Source organism: Coenobita brevimanus, chromosome 24, assembly GCF_032717465.1.
Source record: "Coenobita brevimanus isolate Jiangsu-jjx chromosome 24, ASM3271746v2, whole genome shotgun sequence".
In the NCBI taxonomy this organism is placed as follows: Eukaryota; Metazoa; Arthropoda; class Malacostraca; order Decapoda; family Coenobitidae; genus Coenobita; species Coenobita brevimanus.
Window position 1 is genome coordinate 56,509,861 of NC_136977.1, and position 13,517 is coordinate 56,523,377.

Genomic DNA, 13,517 nt, shown 5'->3' on the forward strand with positions numbered 1-13,517 from the left:
AAAAGTTGTTGCTGAATGGAAGTAAATATCCCTAGAACTAGCAAAAATCGTTGAATTGGCAACACACCGCATCAGCTGATTAACAATAACAACAAAAATGAATAATTCGGTACGGCAATAATTTACCTTACTATCACGGCATGGCTACCAAAATTATTGCAATCTGTGACATTCTGGGCAATGAAATTGTTAACAAATATTTGAATATAAAAATAAACAAATAAATAAAAAAAAAGAAGCGGGACTAGTCGGAAAAACATTTCGAATAGTTTTTATACGTAAAAAACGTTCTGACACGGTTAAAGGGCTGTGTAGGGGAACTGCCCAGCTGACTGAGGGGGAAAATTATCCCAAAGTTCAGAATGACTTGTATCGAGGAATGGTTCATGCGGAGAGTAGAGAATAAAGGAAAGCAGGAAAAAGAATTAGTGGTGGCCAGAATTAGGATTCAAGTAAGATGGAGGAATAGAAGAAGGGAAAGACGAGAGGAAGGAGTAGTTGCAAGGAGAGTGGAAAGGTTACAAGAGGATGAGAAAAAGGCAGAGTATAAGAGAGAAGTGGAGGAACGATTGGGCAAATATGAATTGGAGCAGATGGGAGACGTGGAAGGTGTGTGTAGGATATTTACAGAAGAAATATGTGCAGCATGTGAGGTGGTGTGTGGAAGGAAGAGAAGACGGAGGAGGGTGCAAGGAACAGCGTGGTGGACTGAAGAGGTGAGACAGGCTGTGGCACAAAAGAAGAAAGCATACAATGAATGGATGAGAAGTAGGGGCGTGGAAGAAGTTGAGAGGCAGAAGAGAGAGTTACATGTAGAAAAAAAGAGAGAGGTGAAAAGATTAGTAAGGGAGAGTAAGAAGAGAGTGGATGAGGAATTTGGAAGGAATTTGAGTGTAAAGTGGAGGGACTGTAAGAAAATGCTCTGGAAAGAGGTGAAAAGAGTAAGACAGGGTGGAAGTGAAGTTAGCAGGGGAGTGAAAGATAAATATGGTAGATTACTAGTGGAGAAGGGAGAAAAAGTGAGCAGATGGAGAGAACACTTTAAGGAACTGTTGAACATAGAGGATGGAAGTAATGCGAGTATAAGTGGCTGGGGAATGGCTGGGAGAAGGAGGGAGGTGAGAAGACAGGAAGAAATCAGTAGGATAGAATTTGTGGAAGCAATGAAGAAAGTTAAATCGGGGAAAGCCCCAGGAATTGATGGAGTGTGTGGTGAAATGCTGAAGCATGGGGGAGAGATAGTAGTAGAATGGATGTGGAAGATGTGCAGATTGGCCTGGGAGGAAGGTAGAGTCCCGGAGGATTGGAAGTCAGGTATAATTATTCCCTTGTACAAAGGAAAAGGGGAAAAAGAAGTGTGTGGTAATCATAGGGGCATTTGTCTTCTTAGTATAATAGGAAAAGTGTATGGTAGGATACTTATTGACAGAGTTAGAGAAAGAACAGAGAAATTAGTTGGAGAAGAACAGGGAGGCTTTAGGAAGGGAAGAGGTTGTGTAAATCAGATATTCATTCTTAGATCTTTAGTGGAAAAGTTTCTAGAGAAGGGAAAGAAGTTGTATGCCGCTTTCATGGATTTGGAGAAAGCATATGACAGGGTGGATAGACAAGGATTGTGGAAAGTATTAAGAATATATGGAGTAGATGGGAAGTTGTTGAATGCTGTGAAGAGTATGTACGATGGTGCGAGGGCTGCAGTGCGTGTGGATGGTGAACTAAGTGAATTTTTTTCTTTGAAAGTTGGGTTGAAACAGGGATGTGTCATGTCGCCATGATTGTTCAATCTGTACATGGATGGGGTAATAAAAGAGGTACAAGGTAGGGTAGTGGATGTTGGAGTGGCCCTGGTGAGAGAGGATAGTGTTTGGAAACTCCCTGTACTGTTGTTTGCAAATGATACTGTGTTGTTGAATGAAGACAAAGGGGAGCTGCAAGGCTTGGTGGATGAGTTTGGGAGAGTGTGTAAGAAACGGAATCTAAAGGTGAACGTAGGGAAGAGTAAAGTGATGGTCTTTGAGAGAGGTGAAGTCAGTGAATGCACAGCGAGGTTGGATGGTTTAGGAATTGGAAAATGTGAGTACGTTTAAGTACTTGGGTAGTGTGATGAGTAGGGATGGAGGTTTGGAGGGTGAAGTGCTTAAAAGGGTACAGCAGGGAAGGAAGGTTGCTGGTTCTTTGAAAGCAGTGATAAGAAACAGGGAAGTGAGCATGGAAGTGAAAAAGTTACTACATGACAGTATTGTGATACCAACTCTAACGTATAGAAGTGAAGCTTGGACGTTGTTGGAAGGACACAAGTCAAGAGTGAGAGCAGTGGAAATGTGTTATTTAAGAGGAGCCTGTGGAGTCACATGGAGAGAGGTTGACGAATGAGGATATAAAGGAGCTTTGTGGTGTGTGGATGTGGATGTGATAGGAAGCGTTATGAGGAACACACTGAGGTGGTTTGGCCATGTGGAGAGGATGGAGGGTGAAAGACTGACGAAGAGAGTGTATGTGTGTGAGGTGGAGGGGGGAAGAGGGAGGGGGAGGCCGAGGATGAGATGGAGGGATGGGGTGTAGAGGTATATGAGAGAGGGGGGTGTGAGTTGGGAGCAGGGCAGTGAAATGGCGGGGGACAGGGCGACTTGGAGGCGATTTGTTTGTGGCCACCCCAGACGGGATTGAGGTGTCTGGCAATAGATAGATAGATAGATAGATAGATAGATATTTTCGGTGTTAGGTGTAAATCTACAAGAGGTAACTGTCATGTTCAAGGATGCTGTTTTATCTTAGAAGCAATGAAAACTGCAATGCGATCTCCTGCAGGCAACGATCCCAGAACTTTGACAATGCATACTAACCTCAGCGGTGTGCCATACGTAAGAATCAAAGGGGCTAGAGGACTTTCCCATTTGCCTTACTGGTTACAAAGGTTACAAAATACCCTCCCTTCCCCCCCCCTCTCTCTCTGAACGTGAACACGATAGACTGCAGGCTGAAGTTGTCGCCCCACCCTTCTGCAGTCCACCATTCTCCTTTCAGCGGACAGAGGGAGGTGAGAGATGGTTGTACAACTGGGCAGTGGAACAGCTCGATTATAATATCAGTGTCACCACATGAAGGCGTCCCTCTCCAGTACCATAATTTTGATATAATACCTTACACTATAGGAGGTCTCGTTGCACTTCGTCCTTAGCGACTTATTTTTGCGATATAGCTTTAAAATATCAACATACCTTTAATCATTAATTCACAAGAGGATACTGAAATTTCACGAGCAGAACAAATCACCCAGGAAGAAGCGTTACGAGATATTAAAAGTCATCTAGAAAATTACCCAGACCGTAGGGGATATATAATTAATACTGACAACTTGAATATATGACGAAGAGGTACCATACTTTTCATTTTCATTTTTATTTATTTATGACTTTTGACGCATGCAATGACGATACAACCTGTCTGGCTTTTCTGTATCGTTGCTGACTGCACTCTGTAATGTTATGATAAGTGCAAAAGCCGATTAAATTACGAACCGAGAGCCAAACTTGGGGGGCAAGATGAGGGTCAGTGTAGTCGAGTGTGCACTGCTTCCATCACCTCCTACAAAAAACAGAGATGTGTTATATTAGCTTCCTCGTGCTTATATAACTTACACACACACACACACACACACACACACACACACACACACACACACACACACACACACACCAACGACAGCCAAAGCACTAGCCCACGAATGCTTATCTCCCGCCATCAAAAAAAAAAATAGATCAGTAATCCTAAATAAAATGGCTGGAATTTAAGTATGGGACCTTATTAGGAAGGGTGGTGTCTAAATATTTACTAAAGTCCTCTGGCAATCGGAGGCATATCATCGTAGCTTCACCAAAATCTAATCATTTCAAGCCACATATCCTGAAATACTGCTCACAAAGTTTGAATACAATTTGCGCGATTGATTTTAAGATATTTTGGTCACACACACACACACACACACACACACACACACACACACACACACACACACACACACACACACACACACACACGATAATAACAACAACAAGGGAAACAGCAATAATGTCAACAAAAACTACTTGGCCTCTTTAATGACCTTCGTGTACTGATAGGCATTCTCTCTCTCTCTCTCTCTCTCTCTCTCTCCTTGACAATCAAGGCCAGATTCTAGAGCCAACCATGTATTTACTACTCGGCTGTGAATGACAACAGAAGAGAGAGAGAGAGAGAGAGAGAGAGAGAGAGAGAGAGAGAGAGAGAGAGAGAGAGAGAGAGAGAGCAGTTTAGTGATGCAGGTATAGTAGTCGTGGAGAGGTATGGTAGTGGTGTAAGTATGGTAGTGGTGAAGTATGGTAGTGGTGGAGGTATGGTAGTGGTCGAGGTTGTGAAGGTATGGTAGCGGTGAAGGTATGGTAGCGGTTAAGTGTGGTAATGGTGGAGATATGGTAGTGGTGAAGGAGGGACAGTGGGCGAAGGAATGGTAAAATCAACTCTCTCTCTCTCTCTCTCTCTCTCATATAAACCACAATAAACACAGTTGAACAGCGGCAGTGTATTTCTGTGTAAAAATAAACATAACAGCCTTGGAAACTAACGTGCTCTCAGGTCCCTCAGAGCTGTGGTAAGTCACAAACAGCGATAAAGGAGTTAGAAGAAGAGGCAGAAAGCTAAAATCAGTGCTGTGGTAAGTTAGAAATAGTGATACAAGAGTTAGAAGAGGGGGGGAATGCTTAGAATTAGCCTGTGGTAAGTCAGACCTCGTAATAAAGGTTAGAAGAAGAGAGAGAAAGTTTTAATTCCCGTCTATCTAGTTCTCTAAGAGCTATAAGACAGTTTTATAAGATGGGGGAGCGTGTGTGAGAGTCTGCCAGCAAGGTGAGGTTAGGTGGGTGGATGATGTGGCAATAAACTCTTGTCCTATTGTGGAACGGTGGAGGAAGTGGACCAAAAGGTGATGTCAAGTGGATCAGGAAGGACCAAGGAAGCGCCAAAAGATGGACCAGGAAGGATGGGAAAGAAAAAAAAGAAAAGTTTGTGCGTTGGACCAAAAAATGCCAAAAAAAAAAAAAAACTGTTGTAAAGTAGGCATGAAGGCACACACACACACACACACACACACACACACACACACACACACACACACACACACACACACACACACACACAAAACTAATGCTATAGCTCACTCCACATCACTCTCTTTCCGTTGACAATCCTCTCTCTCTCTCTCTCTCACTTTAAGAGAGAGAGAGAGAGAGAGAGAGAGAGAGAGAGAGAGAGAGAGAGAGAGAGAGAGAGAGAGAGAAAGTATTGGTCATTAAAGCAAGCAGATGTAAGCTAGTTCGCATCTCGTTACCTCCATCTCATTTTTCTCACTCTAATGGCCGCGCGTGTGCTTGTGTGTGTGTGTGTGTGTGTGTGTGTGTGTGTGTGTGTGTGTGTGTGTGTGTGTGTGTGTGTTGGCTAGTCTTGGTAAACATGCGGTGGTGTACAACGTACTGAATTTGACTCTCTCTCTCTCTCTCTCTCTCTCTCTCTCTCTCTTCTTTTGCTTCTTCTTCTTCTTCTTCACCTTATTTACAAACTCCTACATTCTTGTCTCATTAAATTACCTCTCTCTCTCTCTCTCTCTCTCTCTCTCTCTCTCTCTCTCTCTCTCTCTCTCTCTCTTTCTTGCCGCAGGCGGTTGAGGCAATTTTGTGCATTTTTCACCTTTAGCATTATATCTCAATTTTGTATCTTCATTTTCTACCTTATTTTGAAACCAGTATTTAATAGGCAGGTGTGAAACTCCATTATTTTTTTTTTTTTGGGGGGGGACAGCACTTTTTAATATAATACTCTAAAGTCAAAAAAAAAAAAAAATCCATATTAATCCAGAGAGAAAAATAATCTGTTAAATTTTTTGGATCTATAACTTAAGAATTTCACCAAGATGATGTTTTTTTTATTTATTTTTGTTTATTTCTGCTAAACATATGAAAGAACTCGTACTGAAGAGGTTAATGATGGCTATAATTAGTCTTTTTAGTTCGAAAAATTGAATTATCTGGAGAAGAAATGAAAACAGAAAATAGTAAAATACTGATTAAGTAAAAAATAAATAATGGATAATAACAATAGATAGATAGATAAATAAATAGATAGATAAACAGACTAAGTTCTAGGTGTAAAGATGTTAAGGTACTGGTTACATGTGAAAGGGAGCCAGGGAGTCGATTGGTGTTTGGCTACTATTTCTAGCTGACCAATCTCCCCCCCCCCTCCTCCATCTCTCTTCTCCCTCCTCTGTCCCTCGCTTCTCCCCCCTTCCCTCTCTCCACACCCCCTCCTCTATCCCTCTCACATTCTCTTCTCCATCCCCCCTTTCCTTCCTCCCCACTCCCTCCCCTGTTCCACTTCCTCCCTCTCCACACTTTCTCCTTTCCCTCCTCATCTCCTCCACACTTACTCCTTTTTCCTCCGCGTCCACATTTCCTCCTCTTTCCCCGTTCTCCACCTCTCCCTTTCTCTCTTCAGACTTCCTTCTCTTTCTCCTTTCTCCTCCACGCCTGTCTTTAGGTATCAACATAATTATCTTCCATATAACCTACACCTCCGTATAACAAAAGAACTGAAAGAAGCAGGCGTGTTTCTATTTACATTTCATTCTACCCCTCTGTACCTCTCCCTCCCTCCACGATTCCTCCTCTTTCCCTCACCTGTCCTCTCCCCTCTCCTCTCCCTCTCTCCCCCCGTTTCCTATCCCTCTCCTACCCTCCAATCCCTCTCCCCCACACACCCAAAATCGCAGTACTCTCCCAGCACTCGTCTTCTCTCTCTTGTGTTACTTCAACCCTCTGGTAAGCATCTTTTTTTTCAATATGCATCAGTGAAGAGTCAAAATTTTCACCTCTACCTGCCAGAGTAACACAGCACCTTGAGTTAACGCACCTCTGGCCTGTGTGATATCCTGTACGTGTTACGGATTTAGACCAAAGAAATGCTGACAGTAAAAGATGTGATGTTAGTGACCGAAAATGAGACTATGACAAAATATTACAAGAACAGTGATTATCTACGCATCTATCTGTCTACCTATCTTCCTGTCTAACTATTTATCTATCTGTCATCCATTAAGTATTATCTTCAAGAACGCAGGGGTCAGAGTTTAGGCCACTTAATCCTGACAGTTATGGCAAGCATGACCAGTCGCTCTTCCCTCAGTGGCATTATGTGAAAAATAAACAGCAATGCACTGTCGAAGTACACTTTTATGGGTCACATCCAGTTGGAGAGCCTAAAACCACTGGACCACCAGGTGTTCATTTAGTTATATGGTTACCACCCAGCGTAGTATATGCCTTCCTCAATTGCACGAAACGACTTTGGCCTGTCACTCAATATAAAGTGAACCGAAGGGGGTACTACATCAAGTGAGTGGATGGTGACTCCCCCAACCAACCACATAAGTCATATTATGTGCCTGTTTTTATATATACTGCAGAAAACAGATAATCCTGAATTTCAGCTGAGCATATGTGAGCAGATAATGAATGTAAAGAAATCATACTGATACTACTACTACTACTACTACTACTACTACTACTAATAATAATAACAATAATAATAATGACACCACCATCTCCGCCACCACCACCACCACCACTACCACCACCATCACCACACCATTACCATCAATAATAATAATAATAATAATGATAATAATAATAATGATAACAACAACAACAACAACAACAATAATAATAATAATAATAATAATAATAATAACAACAACAACAACAATAATAATAATAATAATAACAATAATAATAATAATAATAATAATAATAATAATAAAAATAATAATAACAGGCTTCCGTAGTCCAATTAAGGGCAGATGACCAGCCTACTCCATGATGGCACTAACTTACCAAAATTCCCCCAGTCACCTCTTGGGGGATCGAACCTACGCACTACCGACACTCCAACCGGGGCGCCTAGATCCACTAGGCCACCAGGTGCAGTGTGTGTCCTTTGGTTCCTTCTTCCTTGTATAAAAAAAAGTCCCATGTATATTTCTGTATCATATTAGCGTATCATTGTATTACTGTATTCTTGTATTTTCGATAAATTCTTGAGTGTTGGGGAGTGTGTACTGGTGTGTACTGACGTGGTGTGGAGTACTGTGCTTCACGTGAAAGTCAGAGGATAGTGTACTTTTCCCTATGTGTAGAAGTGTACATGGTGAGGGTGTGGCGGTGTGTACTGACATTGGGTGAAGTACTGTGATTCATGTGAAAGTCAAAGGGAGTGTAATTTTCTCTGGGTGTAGAAAGTGCATTGTGCTTATGTTGCCTAACCCCCTTCAGCCTAGTCGATGGTTATGTGTATTTAGATTGCATGATTGAATTGGCTATACTCCTTTTGCTCTAACTTGGCCTAAAATTGCCATCTCCCCATCTTGAATTGCTGAGTTGTAACAAATGATTAGCACTAGAATAGGGTGCTAGTCACGAAGATGTAGTTATGAGAAGGATGGAGAGTTGTGTGTGTGTGTGTGTGTGTGTGTGTTTAGCTACATGAAATACACTGAAAAACTGAAGAATATCTGGACCAAGTTGGGTAAAAAAACGTATTAGTAACCAAGGAGACCCATTCCCAGGCTTTCCAAATTTCACGTAACGAGGACATAGTGGGTTTATTGAAGGTGTGGGATTGCCCAGTTCAGTCAGATGAAACCAGACTGGCAAGGGAACATTGAGAAGAAATACCTGTTGAAAAAGAGTTGCCAAAAAGAATTCCTCTGTGCAGCTCCTAACTTTGATCTTCTCACTCTCTCTCTGTCTCTGTCTCTCTCTCTCTCTCTCCCTCTCTCTCTCTCTAGCGATTTTATACCCTGATTTTTTTTTGTGTGGAATCTATTGCTTTTTGTCGCCATATATTTCACATCAGTAACATAAAACAGGATACTGAGTTACAAAATACAGAATAAATCACTGAGGAGCAGGTATTACGGAACACAATCGTTGTCACAGGACTTTTGCTGTTGATAGTACATATGTGACTCTATTATCTGAAGGTGTGGCAGGTTGATCCTAACTCTCTCAGGCTTCTATGAATCACGCACAGCTGGCTATAAATCGTATGCGCTGTCTGTGGTAGAATACTAGAGTTGTCTCAGTCATAAAAGGGTTAACGTGTGCCCCCTGAAAAAAAGGCAGACTTCTTTATTTAGGTTATATATAGGCGCCTGGTGGTTTAGTGGTTAGAATGCCCCAGCCAAAACGGTCTTCCATACGTTTGATCCCTAAGAGGCGTCTAAAAGATTTCGACCATGTACTGCCACCATGGGAAGCAAGCTGGTCATCTACCCTGCAATACACTGGATACCTACACTTCACAAGGGGTAGTATGGGAATGGCGACTTATCGTTTTTACCATACTGAAAACATAAGCTCTATAACCGTCGAAATAAAGCGATTACTCTATACTCACTGATATGTCGTAAAACACTTCCGCTAATACCATCCTACCAGTCCTGAATGAGAGCCCTAGCATATATTGAAACTTGAACAGCGGGTATTAGTGACGAAATGGTAACTTGTGAATAAATTGTGACACATAGGGACACAGGGAAAGAGCAATTAAGTCTATGCTAGAGTCGCGAGTAAAGAAATAATAAATAAAACTTCTGTCTGACGGATGTGATGCTGATTTTTTGATATATCGTAAAAATTCAGATCAAATAATAACCAGGCTAATATTCCAGTGAATTATTCTATCTCGAACTTATTTCCAAGGCTCGAATGATGACAATAGATCTCATGGTTCTTTGCAGATACTTACACTGCTGTTGGTGATTTTGCATTTCTTGTACCCTAAGTTACAGAAACGAACATTAGCGGTGGGGTTAAGAAAAGACGAATGTTTGTTTTTGTCTTTAATGTACTGAACATATCTAGAGAATAATTAATTGAATTTCGTTAAAGCAGATTGATTTACCTTCAACACCACCAGTATGTTATCAAAATACCCCTTCATATACCATCATACCAGTCCTGAATGACAGCCCTAGAATGTACTCAGTATGAACGGTGGGTATCAGGGCTGAAGTGGTGATATGTAAAGATGTGTGGGAGGTAGGAGGACCGCTGGACCACAGGGAGAAGACTGACAAAACTATACTAAGAGTCAGACACATGAAAAAAGGGTCAATATGTCACTCCAAAACAAAAAAGTACAATGCATTTCCGATGAAGAGAATGCAGAAGATTTCGCCAACGTGCACTCTTAATAATGGATTCTCTCTCGGGGCACTCATGGGTCCTTACTCTTGTCCTCAGCACCTTTTCTTTAGCGATTTACTCGTATTATTTAAATTGGTTTAATATCCCTTTGTACGTTGTTTATGCAGCATATGGCGATGTTTGAAGGATGTATATAGCACAGAATACTAGAGTAAGGTGTAATAAGCCAAATAAATCGCTTAAGAAAAGATATTATGACACTCCCGGCTCGCCAGTTGTATGGGAAAGTAGGATTCACTTTGAAAGGCCTGGAGCAAGAAAAGTTTAATTGTCTTCACCTACGTCTCTTGGTTTCATCAGTAAATAATCCTTAACATGTGTCATTCTACTACTTGATTTCTGACTTACTCGCTGTCTTTTAGTGTTGATCAGTAGCCAGACACTTTCTCCAGACTACCTGCCTTTTGTTATTAATCTCCTTAACAGGTGATGGTCCCGTACACTGACTAGATCACTTGGAGATTATTTTTAGCTGAGTATGTGTCACTTGGTCGTCCTTACTATCCACCAAAACTTCTGCTGAATCTGTTTCCCTACTGAAAGTTACTTAGCACACCTCGTTCCCTGCTTGCTCATGTGCCACTTTACTCAGTTCATCTACACTCTGTGTGTGTGTGTGTGTGTGTGTGTGTGTGTGTGTGTGTGTGTGTGTGTGTGTGTGTGGAATGTAATGCCGGTTATGCTGGAAATCCCGCTGTGCCACTTGCTGCTCCAGGGATTGTCGTTCTGTTCCCCTCTCACGTTCATGCCTTGGCGGTTCCATACACTAGCCAAATTGCGGAAACGTGTAGTCTTGCCCAAAATGAAGTTGGTCAGTTTCTTTGTGCTTATGTTGGAGCTGATCTGTGTGTTTCCTTCTTCCTTTATATCTTTTGGTCCTTATGTTGGAGTTGGCCTGTTTCCTGGTTTTGATGTTCGTGTGTTTCAGTGCTTCTATGTTGGACCTGACCTGTGTTTCTTTGTCTTTATGTTGCAGTTGGCCTGTGTTTCTTTCCCCTATGTTGATGGTAGCTTGTGTTTCTTCTTTCTTATGTTGGAGTTGATCTGATTTTTCTTCGTCCTTGTGTTGGAGATTTCCTAAGTTTCTGCGTTATGTTTTCCTTCTCCTGTGTTTCTTCGCTATGATGAAACTGACCTACGTTTCCTCGTCTTTATGCTATCGTTGATTGTGTTTCTTTGTCCTTATTTTAGTCTGTGTTTCTCCTCTGTGTTCCGATGCTCCAGAGGCTTGTGGACGTCTGGCCTTCTCTCTGTGCTCCCTGGCTTCTTATTTCCCTTCTCTGATAAGCTCTGTCCTGCTTCCTGATTGGCCTCTGTACCCAAACACTCTCTTCCTGGTCTCTGATTGGCTAGGGATATTATTAGTGTTTTGTGTCGTGAGTGTAGGAGGGGAGTGTCGAGAGAGGCAGTGAGATATAATTATACCGTATGATTGAACAGGAATATGCACTGATGGATAACTAAACTGGGAGAAAATTATTAGATTGATGGATGGATGAAAGAAATGATACATACGTTGATAGATAGACTGGTAGATTATTATTAGATGGATGAATAGATTGACTGATTTACACAATATCACTATCATAATCACCTTCACCATTTTCACCATCACTAGCCTATTATCACATTCACTGTTGTCATTGCAAAAATCACCACCGCAGCCAGTCATCATCATCATCATCATCATCATCATCAACCCAGTCACCACCATTATCATCACTTTCGCCAAAACACCGTCATTATCATAATCACCATCATCACCACCAGTCATCATCACAATAACCATCATCACCATCATCATAGCCGCAATCATCACCACCACTGTCATCACTCCAATAGCCATCATCATCACCACTTCCACCACCACCATCTTCACCTATCACCAACATCGTCACATCACTCTCATCACCATCATCACCACCACCACCATCACACCCATCATAACCACATCAAACCCTCTGAATGAGATAACGTGTATTATTATTTTACTCTCGCTGTCTCCAGACGATTTTGTTAAGCTTAGGATGGATTTTCTTGGACTGAAGGGTAGATACAGCCTTCGTTATATCCCTTTGAGTAGGAGAGGTGATTTTGGGATGAATAAAATCGTCCGGAAAAAGCAAATATAAATAAAGAAAGAAAACGTTATTGATTTAAGGGCTAACTATCATCCTTGCCATTACTATCATCATCATCATCATCATTATCATCCACAATCATCATTATCTTCATCACCACCATCGTCACTGCCATAATCATTGCTACGTACCTTTAAAAATATATAGAACATATTATATCCACTTATATAATTCCTAGCACGAAGGTATAAGTGATCGTTAAGTTGGAAATGAATTGCAGCTTTACAGATTGTAGTGAAAGTTTTAAAATATTCGTTAATTGTGAATTTAATTTTAAACATGGAAACAATAACGAAGATTTACTGCACCTACAACTATTATTATTATTATTACTATTATTATTATTATTATTATTATTATTATTATTATTATTATTATTATTATCCATCCATCCATCATCCAATCCTACGTTGCCCCATGAGGAGCGTAGGAGCCCGGGGCTAGGAAAGTTGGTCCTGGCATTTAAGATGAGAGTGACCAGCCTCACTCATCCCTGAGTGGCATTACGTGAGCAATAAACCCGAACCAGCCCTTGGATACAAACCTTCACCGGCTCAATCCGCTTGGAGCACCTTTATTACCCACTAAACCACCAGGAGCCAAAATCTGATTATATGGTTACCACCCAGCGTAGTAAATGGCTTCCTGGTGTCCAGGAAACCATTTGGCTTGTCACTCAGTGTAGAGTCACCCACAGGCAGAAGGAAGAGTATTATTATTATTATTATTATTACTATTATTGCTATTATTATCAAAGTTACACATAAAACCCATTACTGCTCTCCCAACTGGTTCCAAAGTGACAGCCAGGTGGTTGGGTAATTATCTATGCTATTACCGGAGCCACAACTCTTTCACCCAAAAATTAAAGCAGAAAATAATGATGCAAAAATGTCCAAAGTCTCACATATACCTTGCATTTCTCATCTTTAAATACTAAGAAAATAATAATAATAATAAAAGAAATAAAAATCTGTTCTTTTAGGCATATCTTTACTTCTGAATATTTAAAGGATGAAAAGAAATGAAAATAAAGAAAGTTGCACTGAATATGATGTAACCTTATAAGCATATTTAATTT